Source organism: Thunnus albacares, chromosome 7, assembly GCF_914725855.1.
Source record: "Thunnus albacares chromosome 7, fThuAlb1.1, whole genome shotgun sequence".
NCBI lineage: Eukaryota > Metazoa > Chordata > Actinopteri > Scombriformes > Scombridae > Thunnus > Thunnus albacares.
This window is the reverse complement of record NC_058112.1, coordinates 13,413,522-13,431,288: the sequence shown is the minus strand read 5'-3', so window position 1 is coordinate 13,431,288 and position 17,767 is coordinate 13,413,522. Positions and strand designations below refer to the sequence as shown.

General features: G+C 40.3%; 1 protein-coding gene across 3 annotated transcripts in view; it reads right to left on the bottom strand.

The window, feature by feature from the left end:
- Positions 1–16,807, bottom strand: part of lrrc4ca (leucine rich repeat containing 4C, genome duplicate a) — a 50,186-nt gene extending 33,379 nt beyond the window's left edge. For all 3 annotated transcript variants that reach the window (XR_006404020.1, XM_044355487.1, XM_044355488.1), the window contains exon 1: positions 15,343–16,807. The gene's annotated coding sequence lies outside the window, so the exon portion shown is untranslated. The remainder of the gene's footprint in view (positions 1–15,342) is intronic.
- Positions 16,808–17,767: the final 960 nt, after the last annotated feature.

Here is a 17,767-nt window from a genome sequence, read left to right as displayed (position 1 = left end):
TTAACTTTAGCAGGAGACCTCGGGAGTGTGTGTGTGTGTGTGTGTGTGTGTGTGAGTGAGAAACAGAGAGGGCGACTTCATGTTAGCAGTCACATCACATCACAGTTTGCAACCACATTGATTAAGAGAGTCACCATGCAGACTAATTTGGACATGGAGCAGACTATTACTGGCAACCACTGATTTCATGTGAAGACATCAGAGGACTTTAATGGTTATTGCACTTGTACATCACTATACTCTGTGTATTTTTTTTTCTGTTTTTTTAACAAAGCCTTTAATTATTTTATTCATGTCCTGCATGTGTGGGTACTAGTGAATAATGCACACTATATGCACATGTGTGATTATGTATATGTAGACATGTGTAATCAGTCTCTTTGTGAGTGTGCATGTGCATATCTCTGTGTGGTTACATGAAGGGAATTGCATGTCAGTATGTACTGTATGTGTGTGGGGGTGTTTTATTTATCTCTCTATTTGAGGATAAGGTCCTTTGAGAGACTCATAGAAAATTCTATTGTAAACCACGAGCTACAGAGGGACTGCAAGAGCCAAAGACATCCGTCAGAGTTGGACATATCCCCCATATGCAAACAAATGAATTGGAGCACTCGCCTCCCACTGGGGCCCACAACACAACAGAGCGAAATAGGGTGCAAGGATGTCAGGAGAGGTGAAGGAATGCCATATAATAAGATGAAGATTAGAAACCCCTCTTGTGGTGCCAAAGTAAAGGACAGGCAAATACAAGGATAAATGAGGAATAAGGTCAAGTGAATTGGTTCTGGGAAAATTAGAGGAAGCCAACACAAGTGTTAAAACTCTTCACCTCTTTTGAAGTGTATAGTGCTGAACACAGTGTGGCAGTAAGATCTGTGGTTATCCTTTAAAGAGTCTGTAATCACTGAAAGTGGGTGCACAAGAACCCTATTGCACACAACTGTGTGTCACTTTTGCAGCACTGTGGTGCTGTCGTCCTCTAGGAATGATTAACCCAGAAGAGCTTAATATAGAAAGAGAGGAAGAAATAGATAGGAGAGAAGGATGAGAGGGAAAGAGAGAGGAGGCATAGAGGACATTATTGTATTCCATGGAGAGTCTACTCTTTACCTCTGCACATCAAACCATGTTCACCACCATTTAGCAATCTGCCTGCTAATTAATCTTGCACTGTAATCAGTCAGAGGCACAGAAAAACTGCATGTGTGCATGTGTGTGCAACTGTGTTGCTATCATGTGTTTTGGGAAAGAGGTACACGCTGAAAAATGAAGGAGGCAGACTGTGTGTTATTTGCTGCTATAGTGTTTCTGTCTGTGGCTATGCTGTTAATACAATCATAAAATCAGGCTTTGACATTTATAGAACATACAGCTAATTTTAGTTTAAGTTTCTGCATTGTTGTTTCTCCCCTGTTCAGGAACATATAGTACAGATGCCACTTCATGTTTCATTATGTTTTTGTTTTTTTTTTTTGTTTCAACACCTATGTAATATCTTGTGTTGATGACTCACTCCTAGATAACTGTCTATTGTGAGCGTTTTAGTCTTAGAAATTAGAGCAATGAACAATGGATAGTGTATCTCCTGATTCTGGCAAAGTATATAATCTACTAGGTGAAAACGGGTGCAGTATTCATTATGCTGATCTCCGGAGTGGTGATATATCTGTGATTGGAGATGGATTGACTGCATTGCCACCAGGGCGAGCAATCATGTCTGCAGCTATTCAGGCTAATTGTGACATGGTGGTGGCAGCAAGGGTGGGCTGGGTTAGCATCCGACACAGAACACCAGCCAAGCCTGCTAGCTCACATACAGCCATCAGCGCTAATCTCCCGCTATGTGCTAACAATAGCGCTGATGTGCTTGCTTTCTGGAGGTGCTTTACTCCCCCCAAGCCTGCCTTGTTTGTGCGATGCCCCAGCAGCCAGCCGTCTTTAGCTTTCCCATTACCGAGGGAAAAGTGGAGCTGAAATCAGCCGGGGTATTGTTGCTCCCCTGGAATGACTGTGTGATTGAAGGCACACAGGTTACCGGATTCAGCATCACATGAGCTGAGAAATGTGGAGCATGTGGATAAACACTTCTCTAAACCAATTACTTCGCATAAAGCACATAGAGATTAGTGAAAGAGAAAAATGTGAAGCAGGACAGTGGGAGGAAGATGGGAGAGGAAGATGCAGTACTTAATGTTTAACAGAGTGGAGAGGATGAGATAGTTTGGAGAGAGAGAGTGAAGAGACCACAGGATCCAGACAAAACAACAGGGACACTTTTCAGAATAATCAGAGTCAGCAGAAACTACAAACTTGAATATTTTGAATTTAATTATACAGATCTGAATTACATGATGCAACAACTGCTATTGTGTTTGTATGTGTTGAGAAAAACACACATAGTGATGGTGATACATGTGGAAACAGATTCTTTTTAAACTTTTACTTCCAGCACAACAGTCACTGAGCAGCAGTGTACCTCAAATGACAGAAGCCACTGAAAGACAGGGCTCCCTGTTTTCAGTTTTTAATGATTTCTAAAGAAAAGTTCATTTTCACCTGATTTTTTCAAATATTATATATCCAAATATTGTTTCACCACAGTTCACAGTATAGTCTTGGTTATACAATCTAATTAGTTGGTAAGATTGGGCTGTAATGTTTTTTTGAAACACATATCTCTGCATAGTGTATTATGCACCATGTTGCCCCCATTATTCATATTGTAGTATGATACTAATTACCAGTATTGGTTGCTTATTTCAAAAGTAAAAATATTAAACATAATTTATAGCTTTACGTGATAATTGATTGTAGAGGTAATTTGTTTTGCCACTTGTTATGCTGCTGTATATTGCTTTTCCAATAACACATCCTCATTTACCTTCTCTAATAAGGGTAATAAATGTGTATGTATTAATACTACTCTACTGTAAATGTATACTAGCCAGGATATTATCTCTGTTTTTCTCAGTCCTACACCCTGTATTTTCTTTCATATTTATAAGCATATGTGGTCTAGCATATTTCGTAAGGTCTTTAAATCCTGTAACAGCCCATGGGCATTAAGCTTAAAACATGGCAAATTACATTGAACCTCAGCTGCACTGAAAAGGGGAGGGCTCCCCCCACGGTATGTCAAAGTGTAATCCTCCATTTTAACACACTCCCTCAAGCTTTCTTTATTTGTCTGTCTGTATTTTTCTCTTCCTGCACCTAGAGGTTATTTAAAGACATAAAATGCGGGTAATGTCTGAGATGTGGTGGCTTCTGCAAATTTCATCTAGCATTCTAGAAATGGCAACCAAACTGTCATTCAAAACACTTGTTTACTGCAAAGTCCAGAGGCAGGAGCATCATTATGCCCGACACTTCCTTGATTGAGTAAAGAGAGAGAGAGAGAGAGAGAGAGAGAGAGAGAGAGAGAGAGAGAGAGAGAGAGAGAGAGAGAAGGTTTCCCAATGCTGCTAAGCTGAATGACAGCCAAAGACACAGTTAGAAAGTGGGACTGCAATGTCACACACGACAGCAGGTTAGTAGGCATCTGGCAAGTGGACATTTACTTGCCGTCTGAGTTCACGAGCAGGTCTGACACACGAAAAGCCACAGTGACCACGATCAACACCCAGGCCATTTGGAGCACACAGCAGTCTTCTTGGCCTGTTACCCATTTTCAAGGTGAGGGAGGCATTAAACCAAATGGGTGATACATTTCACAATTAAATAGAATAGATAATGATGCAGGTTCTATTCATGCATTTATTCAGTGCCAAGCTACAATAATGCTGACCCGGTTCCACAAAGGTGAATTATGGTGTAAATGCCCCCTTAGTTGAAACTAATGCACCTTCATTTTTAAATAATTTTTTCCCCTTCCTCGCCCATAATTGCCTGAGCACAGTCCAAGTTCTTTGATTTAATTCTGTGATTAATTTCACGGTGCTTGGAAGGATATTTACTGCTGAAATAATATTTATATCACACAATACACTATTGTGCCTCGAAGATAGTTTCCTAATGACCAGCTGCAAATCAGTCCAGAACCAGCATATATAATGTCGAGTTACGTCGTCCACTGTTGCTTGAATTGAGGCCGATGTACCAAACTATTTCAAATGAATGCAGACAAAATATATATCAGTTAGTGACTTAACTCTTCAAACATCTGTTTTTAACTCAATAAACTAAACTACTCAAATAAACTAGGTTAAAATCTATAAATGTCACAAAAAATGATATACATGGATTAGTTGTGGTACAAATATTCCACCTTTAAATTAACATTTTTAGCCAATAAAGCTTACATGTCCTAGATTTTCCCAAGCACATTATCCATGTTGCTATAGGTGGATAATACGTCTCCTCTTTAAGAATGTGTATCAATATTTCCATCAGATCCATATAAAAAGGTGATACTTTACAGAAATGAATGTGTTCATGAGCCAAAGTGCTCAAAGTTGCAATATCTACTCAACAAAGTCCATTTAAAAACTTAAAACAAGAAAAAAAAAATGCCAATTAGAATCTCTGTTCTATATAAAATGTTCTACACATGTTGACTGACAGATGAAAAATAAAATGAAACAGTGTATGAAAAATTTCATTCCACTTCCAGTCAAGCTCCCAAGCAATTCAAGTGTTCCCATTGAAGCATACAAAACTATACAGTTCATGTTACCATGTTCCAACATTGCTCCATCAATTAATTTGGATTAAGGTCCACTTCACAGAGGCTTTAATCACAATGCAGCCGATCCTTTGATGTTTGAACAAATGAGTACAAAAATGGCAGAACAGTCTTATGAAGATTTGTTCTCCTATTTCACCACAAAGAACACTAGATCTCCCCTAAGTCAGTGAATCTCTTCTCTCACAATGATGAAATCCTCCATTGTCACGTTAAATGAGAGGATGGAGGATCCTAGCTTTTTTGGGGGGAAAAGAGAACCATCCTCTATACTTTCCCTGTTTGCCCAACCATCAATTGAAGCCTATTTGCATTTTTGACATTTATGGGTATGCTTCCTACACTTGCAGTATAATTTATTAGACTTATACAGCTCATTTACAGATTGATAGCTGCCATTCTTAACTGGCTATAATGAATGCCTCATCACTGCACAGAACTTACTGTGCAGGATCTGATGTTATGCCAACGACTCCACAGAGCCACTTTCATTCTTCATTAAAATCTAATTTGTCTTTGGAAGACAAAATACAGTGTAACACGCCCTGCTTTTTTATGCATCATTTTGCTCTGTACAAGGAAACAATTTGCCATTAAGGTTCATCTTTCAAAACTGAACACTCAAATGAAACAAAAAGAAGAATTCCAATTAGGGGAGAGTAGAAAGTCCAGAGTAGAGTGGAGTTTGTGGTTGATTGTCCTCAATACACACAGCGATAAGGAAATGGTGAGGCAGCAGTTCATGACTTACACATCTGACAATTGGATGTAAAAATCATTTGTCCTTCAAAAGACCTTGTCCTGTCTCATCAGTCAACCAGGCGTGCCCATTGTGATCTTGCTGGTCCAGACTACAATAGGAGGAACTTGTTTCTGTTCTGATTCCTTACTTAAGTGTTTTAGCCTTCTTAGCCGCAAGGGACACCTCACATTCATTTGACCTCTTTTAACTATAAAACTCCAGATTCCAATTCAAGCAACGCAAAAAGAAATAGCACAGCAGAATTATGCCTTAGAGCGGAGAAATATGCAATATGATGGCCAGGACATGATAGGGTCTGTACAGAAAAAAGGAACACCTAGAGATTAAGCTAATGAATACAGAAAGAATACGACTCTCTTTTATGCTCCGATTAGTGTTATGCAAATGCGGAGCACACTGGTGAGGGGAGGAAGAGGAAGGATTGCATGCCAGTGACTGTAGGGGTCCCACCTGTTTCATCAGGCACAGAAGACCCTTTTAACCTGTCCACACTGCCCTAAAAAAACACACCACACTCATCTCCCAAAGGGCTTTGTCATTCTCTGCAATGCAGCCTAACACAAACAGCTCATTCTGGATTTACTTTTGAAATGGATGATTTAACATGGACCACCTGGTCTCAAGTCTGTTTTTTCCCTGTCTCTTTTTCAATGTAATGTGACAAAAAGAGAGCTGATTACCCAACAACATTGTTTGTGGATCAGATGCAGATTTAAATCAGCACACACCTTTTTATATCAATGGCAGGGGGAAAGGGGGAAACCCACATCATAGAAACAAAGCTGTAGACGCTGTACCCACTTTTCGGGAACACAAAAGGCTAAATTGAAGAAGAGCTGGCACACAGTGATCAGCCTTTGTTCCCTACACCCACACACGCATACACACCAACATACCATCTATCGTTCTAGCACACACATACAGAATCATAAACCTCTGCACCATGTAGTCCCAGAGAGAGGAGGCAATCCACACACCTCATGAATATTACAATGAGCTGGATCTGGGTCATTAATATGACACAGTCGTTACACTGGAGCCCAATTAGCAGTCAACGTAGAGCCTGGAATGTTCCCCTGTTACTATACATAATCACTATATCACTGCGACAGACTCCAGAGCAGGGGAGGATCAAACCACACAATCACAAGCAAGAAATATCAAGGAATGTAGTGAAATTTGCTAGTATCAAGCAAAAACTCCAATTGGTTATGACAAAATGACGAGGTATGATTTATTGAAAGTCTAGTCAGTATAAAACAAAATCTTACTTAAAAACTAATAAAATTTATTTTATTAATAAAAGATTTCAAAATTTTAAGCTAAAGATAAGCAGTGACCTTCAAGCTGATTCTTCATAAATGATTGTTTTACCTTTTAATTCAGCTCAGTTTAATAAAGTTTCATTTAGTTAATAGCTTACAGTAAGACTATGAAGTATATGCTGAACATTGTGGCTGTAAGCGACAATTACAATAATTAATATGTAGTGTGACTCAGTAATGTCGGTCATACAGAAATATCTATCTAAAGTTTGCGAACTTTAGCCATCATAAGCCAAAGGTTATACTAAACCAAATAAGACTTAAGCAGCAAAACAGCTAAGTGTATTGAATTGAGCAAGGGCACATTTAATTGTTTCTGAATTCAACTTTTCAATTGTGCAAAGTGCAAAGACGAATCTGAAAAGTTTGAAATAAGAGATAAATTCCTCCACCTCTTTCATACAGGTTCATATTGCCCTGCTAGATCCAACCCTCACCTGCGTAGGCAACCCAACAGAGCTGTAGAAGTTGCTAATGCAACAACAAGGTCATGATCCCTCACTGGCTTCCCACCCATGTGCACTGCCAACAACACTATACAGTACATCTAAGCTTAAAGTATCTGTATCTCTGCTTGCTGAACTGACCCTGGTCTCTGCTATGTGGATGAGTGTGTGGCTCCAGCACTATACATAAACCAAACATGAATTCTTAAAACATTTTCTTGTATAAAAGCTACTTTCTCTTAAAAGGCAGCAAATTTTGTTTAAATTCAAGAGTTATTTTTTGGTTCTAGTGCAGTTATCTATCTTATTTTATCTTGTAAAAAATGAAACATTTCTTAAAAAAGTGCATTTTAATATATGATAATTATAACTCCACTGGTTGATTCTTAAACTTGTTTTGAGAAAAGGCATCTTAACAGACTTGGTAACAGAAGGCACTATAACAAACAGTATTTAACAGACTTATTAAATACAAGACTGCTAAATAAATGTCTGTCTTGTACCTACTGTAGTTACAAACAGCTAATATATATATATATATATATATATATATATATATATATATATACATATATGTGTGTGTGTGGGTGTATAAATACATTTTAGATCAAGAGGCATTTATTTGAATTAAGTCAGGTAGTCTTGCTTAGGCAGCAATAGATCATCATTTTGCATTCAAAACGGGTCAAACTAACTCAAATAAATGTATTGCATTATTCTTCTCATAGTTTTCGCAGTACATACATTGGATTTGACGCAATACACTATACCTACATATGTTTTCATTTAAACATATCTGCCAATGTTTAAATTATGTTAATTCATCCACTAAAGGGAAATGAAATGTGACAAGGCCTTGAATGTTGTGTGACTATTTTCTTTCCTCAGTGACAGACGGGCTGCAGCCAAATGCTGAAGAGTCTGGCACAGGCTGCAGAAGGCTAGCCATTGGGCTGTACGTGCACACACACACACACACACACACACACACACACACACACACACACATATGCGCGCATTTCCCTCTTCCTGTCAAGCATGATTGGATACCTCTCTACTGCTTCTCTTGACTACTTATACCCACCAATTCATTTTTGTGTTTTCATTCATGAGAAATATTATCAGCTGACACACAGAATAACATGTGCCACTGATTGTTGCTATTATGTGAAAACGTGTTAATTTTACTTAATTATCTGTATTTGTTTTGATTTATACTGCCCTATAGTGTGGCTTTATTATGAGCTGAGTAAGTTTTAAGAACTAAGGAGCCATGATATTTAAACTTTTACAATCAATTGTCATCAATATGAAAATAAAGCTTTTCATCTTAATTGCTGACAAGATGGCTGTTTGGAAACAAGTGTAAGGTTTTCATTACATGAGGTGGCATCTGTTCAGCATTCATTCTTGTTGTAGCTGAGGGAGATTACCCATTAAATGGACATGCATGAGCTCTCTTAGTTTACCCAGGCCTTTCTGCAGCTAGTGTTTTGGTCAAAGCATTTCTTTTCTCTCTCACACATTCAGTAGAGGAGCGGACTGACAGCCCCTGTCACAAGGCCTTGACCTGAGCAGTGAAATAGACTGGTACCTCAACAGACTCCATAGAGACAACTTGGATTAAATCAAGTGTAAGTCTATCCTTGTCAGATCAAAACTATCATAGTAGGGCAGCCTTGCCTACATGCAGGTGCCAGGATGAGTGACACATTAAGGTCATGAGACTAACAGGGTGAGTGGGTAGCGAGAGAAATACATCAAGACACTGACACTCATGCAGAGACACACACAGATAAACACACAAATGATGTACACATGCATGCTTATGAGTGAAAACAGATATACATAATTGTGAGCACAAAGCACAGAGTATGAAGTCTGTCCTGAGATAAGTGCATTCCTTTGTGTAAGGTTTTACTGTTGTGTTTTAGCAGTAGGTGTGTTTCCTTGTGATTTAGAGTGCTGGTGTGTTTGTGTGCTCTAGGTGTGAAAAACTGCATTCATAGACACAGGGGGCTTCTTTTCCTCCAAATTATCAAAAACATAACGTCTGTATAGCTTAACAGTCAGAGATTGTGCCACTGCTAGCTGGGGTGTGACCACGCTGTGTTGTATTGCAGGGCTTTGACTGATGACCAAACTCCTACAGTGAAAGTGAGCTGAGCTACCATCTGATTGCCAGCCTGATTGGGTTTATGAGTTAAAAAAACAGATCTAAGAGACAGACAGCAAAGCTTGACCCAGATGCCCAGATCCCAGACACTCATTCTGCACCTCTGGGTCTGCAGAAGGCACTGGTTTAGGAGGGCACATGGATGTGCTTGCAAATGCGTGCATTGACACACACACGCGTGCGTGCGCTGTGGTGAAATTCAACAGAAATATTAGGATTCATTGTCTGCTAACAAAATTACTTTCTTTTTTATGAAAACTGTAGTCGTATGTTCCTGATTCCAAACAACACTGTATAGCTTTTGACACAGAAATGCATGTACTTGGCTATCAAGAGCACATTATCTCAATGTGCATACTGTAATAATCAAAAAGCATTCACTTTCACAGTCATACAGGCAAAAACTACCATTTACATTTCCTTGTTACACTTGGTGTGAAGGTGATTTAATTACAGTGGACCCATGCTTATCTTTGCCGCTCTCCAAGCTGTGCTTATTAGATTTAATTTTAAAATGATACAGTGTACATGTAACAACACCCACGGGTAAATTATGTTTTTTTCTTACCCAATGAATAAGTATTTCATTAGTCAGTGTTTAAAACACAACATGAGACTAGTCTCCTCTTGCCGGTTTTAGCTTAGGGTCAAACCATGGTGAAGGCTACTGAAAAGCATTGGTTTTTAATATTACAGCTCTGTGAAGTGTTCTGAGAGGGCAGCTGAATTTTTCATTTCATTTTTTTGCTCAATTTGATTCATGTACATTCCCGCAACAGCTGCAAGGTTGCGACTGATTTTTTTGCCCTTCAGTACAACTTCTTCTAGGTTTCCTGTATTTTGATGATTTCACCTGAGGAAACTTTACTGAAAATTAAGTGGATCCTAGTGAAATGCTATTTCTGCTTTGTTGGAGTGGGAGGTACATTATCTTTGCAAATCCCCCTGCAGATAAACCTTGCAATTTGTTAAGGACAAAACACTGTACAGTATGAAAGAAATGCTTCTTCTCCACAGGGGGAAGCCCATCAGCTTGAACAGGTCAAGTATCCATTACAGCTGCAGGGCATTTTCTTTTCATCTAAAAAACAACACTACAAGTTAAAAGTTAAGCAGTACATCCTCTGGCATACACTTGCGCGTGCTTGTAGCTACTATAACACAGCTTTTCTTTGGATTCAGTAACCCCTCTCCGTTTAAGAAAGTGACGAATTTGGTTGATGGAATAGAGACTATACATATGTGAAGAAAATTCACATTAATGAACCTAGATAAGAACCATCACTTCCAGCAGACTCACAGTCTGTGCATTTTAAAATAGCCTACAGTACTAAATTAAATCACTCTTACTAGTTTTGTCACTTAGGGCTGGTGTCCATTGACAAACTCTTTTTTTAGGTAACAGCTCATAAGCTGCCTGGATGCGGTAGTCACGGCTCTGTTGCTATGCTACCACTAAAAACCTATTTGAATGGTATCTCTCCAGTTCAATCGTTTTTAACTTTGAGTGTTTAAAGCACAGAGCACCTAGCATGCTCAGCTCACTCTAAATTTCACTGTCAACAACAAAAAATTGAAAAGACAGTGCTTGAGAGAAAGATCTCCTTTCCTACCCTGCCTTCAATTTTCTTTCTCATTGTCCTTTGCTTTTTTCCCCTTTTTTTCTAAGAAGGACTTAAATATCTCACCTCCATAAATCTGGAAAAATAAAAGGAGGCAGCTAGCGATAGCCCGCCACCCTTTCCCGGCCCATTTAACCTTTTAATTTAGCAGCAGGGATTAATGTGGTGGCCAGGGCCAGTATCACTTTAAACAGATGCTGCTCAGGTGCCCGAAGGCAGGAAGAATGACTCCTCTGGTGCATATGTATATATAACTTCTAATGTGTGTGTGCCTGTGTTTGTGTGAGAGAACGTGTTTGTGAATGTTTGCGCTGTGCTCATGCAAGCTGTTATTAACGGAGCCGTCACATCAGTCCTACCTCGGGTGCTGTCACTCTCATTTTAGCAGCATGTGACATTCCAGTGAGGTCAAGAAAAGAGAAACTGGCAGCGGAGAAAAAGGTGAGGATTACTAAATCGAAAAGACACTATCATCACGACTGGCAAGGTGATGTAAGGCAAGTGGTGAGTAATGATGCATCCTGAATTCGGGTCAGTGCTCTTGGCTGAATTTTACGAAGGAAGCGAAGAAACAGCGAGATAGTGAAGGAGTTGGACAAATTCCCTTTCAGCCCTGAGTCACAGCAGCAAAACTATTTCAAGCTGTATTGTTTCAAAATAGCGAAAACACTAGCAAACACCTCACAATGTTGCCACACTGAACACACTTATCTATATTCCATTTAATCCACTTCTTTTCCCACGATAAGAGTGGCACTAGAGAGAGAGAGATAGGGGAAAAAAAGGAGCAATGCTCCCTGGCCTCTAGAATGACAGAATGGCACTTTTATGATGTCTCCCAGATTATTCCCTGAGATGGATGGGCTGAGCTGGAACACCAATTGATTAATCCATCGACTGGTGGAATGTGTCCCCCTGCTCAGCTGTTCTTTCCCTGGACAGAACATTCAGACAGACATGCTGGAGAGGATGACTAATGAGTGGGGCTACTGCAGATACCGTTCATGTCTGTCTGTGTATGTGTGCTGTGCCCAAGATGCTTGCTTTTGTCTGGTTGATAGAGTAGATTATATTATACAAGCACAAACAGCATATAGTCTCAGGTTCAAATGATCATTCACAGAGGTATAGCAGACTGGAAACAACTCCCCTTTCTCTCAATAAAGACTGTATGGGGAAGCTATAATGACAGTGAGTTTGCAGTGACAAACAGTGAGCAAACTACTACATTTTCACAGCCAACAAATCTGGCCACAGCACTCTCTTCAAAGCAATGCATGCGTCATCCACCAGCACATTTTAAAAGAAACTGAGGTGGGTTTTTATCACAATCACAATGGCTGCCTGTGATGAAGACTTGCCACATCATGTCAATAGCCATCGTGTTAGAACTAACTCACTGTTGGCTTATGAAGGCATCTGAGAAATGTCAAAAAGTCACTCTCTTCTTGCCTACCTCTGCAACTATGCATGATTAATCACCATGTGACTGACTAATGTATAAAAGCAGCAATAACCAGCCATGATGTACCCTGCAAAAACGTCAGCTTAACATCACTGCTGCCTCTGCACTGACTTGAAAACCCATACACCTTCAAAATTTCTCCAAGGAAAGCTGAATGGTGAATTGAGATAATTATGTTTTCTTTCATTAACTGCATGCAATCAAGAGAAGAAAATATTAGCAAAGATATTTATGGAAGATGTTTCTGAAAAATGTATGTGGCTGTGTCGGCGCTTAAAACTGGTGTCACTGCAAATATTCATACACAGGGGAAGATATCCTAGTAATAAAGACTCATTCATGTATACATTAACCTTTGCTAATTTCAACAGAAATTTGTTCTGCGGGCTATTGTAAAAGGTTTCATTGAACACACTGGATATTTCAATGAGGGTTCATGAACAAACTTTCAGTATGTATCATAATTAACACCAGTATATATTTATTCCGCTCCACATTTACTATCTGTAAACCTCTATGTGTATGCTGTCAACCTCTTCTCCATATAAAGGCTTTTTTCACCTCCAGCATTAGGGCTTCCAGCTCCTATCTGGCCTTCAGACCCCCTGCATTGCCCTGCTAGTCTCCAATACAAAAGGCAAGGGAGTAGATAATAGATCTCTGTAACCGTCCCCTTTCTCATTGAATGAAACCCCTTGAGAGATTTTATACCCAGAGAAGATGAAAAATGTGGGGATAGCTCCATTATTGATACAAGTCCCCAGCAGTGTAAGAAATGAATGCTAATGGTGTCCTAAGCTGGGCTTTACAGAGATTAATCCGATTTGAGAAATGAACATTTTATTATATGGCACAAAGTGCTGGCCCTGATCTGAACTGAGTCACAGGCTGAGGAGGAAAAATATGACAAAGGAGTGTGGGAAGGGAACATGGGTATAGAATGTGTCGCTTTGCAAGACCCTGGCACCTCATTGCAGGAGTGCCCTTTTCCAGCTGACAAGTTCATTAATTTTCTGACATGGCTGCTTGGAATGATTTTCAATAGATAAGTCAAACAACAATGGGTAGTAAAATTGGACATAAAACAGATGTCTATGGTAGCAACATTATCAGCTGAAGACTGGCTTTGTGTGAGCAGCAGGAAGTCCCTCTTGGTCCCTCGGCTGCACCTGCTCTAAGGCTACTTCCCACTGCTGAGGAGGACTAATTGGGACACACTAGGGATACCACTGTTGTCACTCTAGCATAGTGAAATAAACAAACACTGATCCACAGTTTTAAAGTAAACTGCTCCTTAGGTTGACTGGATCTTTATATAGTCAATGACAAACATACAGCCTGCATCTATCTCTAAAGAAATCTCCATAGGTTTGAGGAATGCTGAATGGGGAGGGGGAATTCAGTCTCTCTACTTATTACTATGAATCACCCTACACCAGTTGCCAACAAACAACTGCAATCTTGGGAGTATGTAGGGAGGATTTATCATGTCAAACCCTGTGACAGGGCAAAAACATAAAATCAGCAGTCTAATTTGTCTCCCCAAGGTGATGTCACTCCATCATATAGAGCGCTTTTCTTTTCAGTGGGTGAATAATGTTCGCCATGTTTCTCACTTTCACAGGTGAGAGATGCAATTCATTCTTTGTCTGAAGAGTGACAGACACTTCTATTTATGCTTTTACCACCAACACTGGTTTATCACTGACATGACAGACATCTATTTTTAAGCTCACGTGCTACAGAGTTCAAAAGCATTGTAATGAAAAAAAAGGCATATGTGTTTTTACTAATCTTTGTTCAGGAGAATGCTCACCCAAGAATATCCATACCCTTTATTTAATTGAGCAGGTGAGAGGATGTGAGTAGACAGACAGATTGATTTTGATATGCAACTTGTTACCATTTAACTTCTTGTATATCATAGACATAGGCTACACCCTCAAATGTGTCATCTGTTGCTTCGTTGCATGCTAGTTAAGGATTACATTCAGCAGACTAGTGGCTCCGATTATCGAGCCATGAACTACAACATCCATGTCTTCTTCCGCTGAGCGGAGGCATAGCGAAAACGGCGGATTTTAATTTCAGCACCACGCAAGAAGGACAGCTCCCTCACAGGCCACCACAGAGGCAGTGAACAAGCGCCTTCTGTGTAACCCATGCCAAGATGAAGACGAAGAAATAACAGACCAATGTCTGACGATTTAGTTAACCACTCATGGATGCCAGAGGTGCAGTCTTTCAACTATAAATTCTAATACTAAATATTTCATATACCATGAATTATTTCTCGAAGGTTACTAAAGACACGTGCAAATATGGAAGATTTTTAGATAGTGAATGTAGGTTGAGCCAGGTATAGACTGGAGGGATGAATGGATAGTTGGATGGATGGATCACAGTTGCCTACTCGCCTAGCTTTTGTTCAACATGTTACAATGTGTAAAGCCACAACACAATTATAATTAATTGTGTGATTCTGTTTTGTAAAAAAGATGAACTCTTTCTTTCACTGTTCATGATGTCTGAGCCTGATGCTCGCGCACTCAAGGGCGCGCAGTGAAAAGCAAGCAGACCCACGCGAGCACGCGCATCTTCTCTCTATCTCCCAAATCAGCGCATGATTAGAGATCTTTTTAGATAGAGGCCGCAGTATCAGTGAGGGTGAAGCCTTTCGAACAATTGCGCTCTGACTTAGTTTATAATGCTGCCGTCACCTCAAAAGCAAGTACTGTCACGTTTGGACATCCAACAAGAAGAGCAGGCTGAAGGAGTAGGCTATAGTTAGGCTCTGTGATAGGGACGAGTGAGGCAATCAGACGAACATTTTCTTTACACCACACACACTAACTTACTTGTTCACGAAGACGCCGAGGTCTGCAGGATATCTGGCTTTGATGGAGAACGATCCTTCTTCCGCTCCCTCCCCAAAAACTGCATTGAAAAAACATCCGCAATTCTCAGGCGATTTTGCAGAATCCGTGCTGATACTTTCTTGTTAGACACATTGTGTCCCCACTCTCAAAGCGACGTGGTATGTAATCCACACATCAGTCCGGATGGCAAGCTAATAACTCTCACAGTGATGATAATGCATCCGATATTTCCCTTTTCCAGGACGCACATAACACGGAGGCACCCACAAGTGCCATTGTTGAAACTACTCTCCCGATGCAAAGCGATACACACTGTGGTCCCAGATTTTCTCCTAAGTGATGAGTTAGGGGAATGTATACTGATACTGTTTTTATTTCTTCTCAGATATGAATTAAATGTTTTAAAAAAGGAAACGTTTCCATAAGATGAAGACCACGGAGAACCTCATGTGGTCAATTTCCAGGTAGACACATCCTGAAAAGCCCTTCATTAGACTGTGTGGTACACCATCATCCGTACATTGCGGGGCAGATGTTGGGTTATTTTCGTGTCCCGCTCACTATGTTTTTTCAAATGTAACTTTTCTTCAAGTCTCTAATACTTCTTAGTAACCAACACTGTTGAATCTGATTAGATTTCACCTCACAACCCAGTGCGGATTTCAATATGCTTATTTCTATTTTACCCCCTGGTTAAATCGATGAAAGAAGTCGTTTAAAAAGTCGCAGTTTAATGATTGGGTATCCTATAAATTGAAGAAGATCGATAAAGTTGCCATGGATAAACGAATTATCTTCTCTCATGTGTCTCCGTTCTCCATTTTCGAGAGGAAAACAATGCGTGAAATCTAGGAGCGATGCAACATCGAAAGAAAAAAAATCCAGAAGGTATCCTCAAGAAGCCTTTACAACCACATCAGAAATTCAGACAGCAGCTTCACGTGTGAGGTGCCTTCGTTGTACACGAAAAGCTAAATTCTTACATGTTTTACGTGCCGAGCCTTGATCATCCTGTGTGGACGGGAGTTATAGTTCACCAATGACAGTCATCACTTCTGCGCCCTCGCTCCGTCTATGTATTCATTTCTGTAATTCAAGCCTCGCCTATCCATTGATGTAACACACACAGGGGTAAGAAATTGCTTAAGGGTTATTATCCACAAAGTGCTGATCGTCCAAGCCGTCTCTTCTTCTCTTCCCCAGACTGCAGTGTGTTTTAAGCTGCCTCAAATGTGATCACCAATTACCCGGTTCCAATACGCGCACGCAGGCTGCATCCATCGGTGCGCTTTACAGTACCTCATCCCAGGATGCGCCTACCCAAATAAAACGCTTGGAGTAGCACGGACGGACACGGAATTGATAAGTGCACGAGGGGGCCATCATGTAGGTTACCTCCCACTGACAAGCTGCTTTCTCCAAATGAGTCTGCTCTGCCAGTCACTGCTGCTTCACGGCGCTGCTATCAGCCGCAGGACTGCAGTGAGGGCAGGAAATATTGTTTCCCTTCTCTTTCAGTCTTCATAGTTAGAACTTCTAGGGCTCTTAAAATTTCACCCTCCCCACCGCAGGGAGTCCATGCGCGCATCTCAGCCGGAAGAGTGGCATTAATTAATTGATTCTTCACCAATGTCGTTTCATTCATTGGTCAATTTTAATAGGGGATAACAAATGCAAATTTTGGTTAAAGCGCGCACCCATTTGTGTGTGCGTGTGTGCGCAAGAGAGGTTTAGATAGAGAGGGGAGACTCTGTGTGTGTGTGTGAGAGAGAGAGAGAGACAGAGAGAGAGAGAGAGGCAGAGAGACAGAGAGAGAGAGAGAGAGAGAGAGAGAGAGAGAGAGAGAGAGAGAGAGAGAGAGAGAGAGCACTCCCATGTGTCTCTTGCAAATGGGACACGACTGCCACCTACCGAACCCCCTCGCCTGTTTGCTGTATGATAGTGGCCTCAGGCCGATTGTCGCATAGGATTGCTCTCCCATGATAGACTACATTTTGTTTGCACAGGTTTATAAATACTATATCTATTTGTATTTTCAAGTGCTGTAGGGTACAATATGAAACACATGAATGTCTAATTGTTTATGGTGAACAGTAACCCCAAAGTCACAGAATGGAATGACTGCAGCACATGCTAAAAGAGAAAGCAGACTGGGACAAGAATCCAGGCTCTTCAAGAATCTAGAAGAGTTTAATGGGTGCTGATAATCTATCTAAATGCTCTCAGGCTTCGGTAAAATTATTATGCAGTATGAAATACATGTTGCAGATTTTTAGCATGGTGGCTGACACAGGAGACTTCAGGTCTCCAGGAGGAAGACTTGTGAAGTGTTTATCTCAGGCAACCTGCTGCACAGCAAATATTATGCCAAACTTAGTCATATACAACTGTGTACATGCATAAT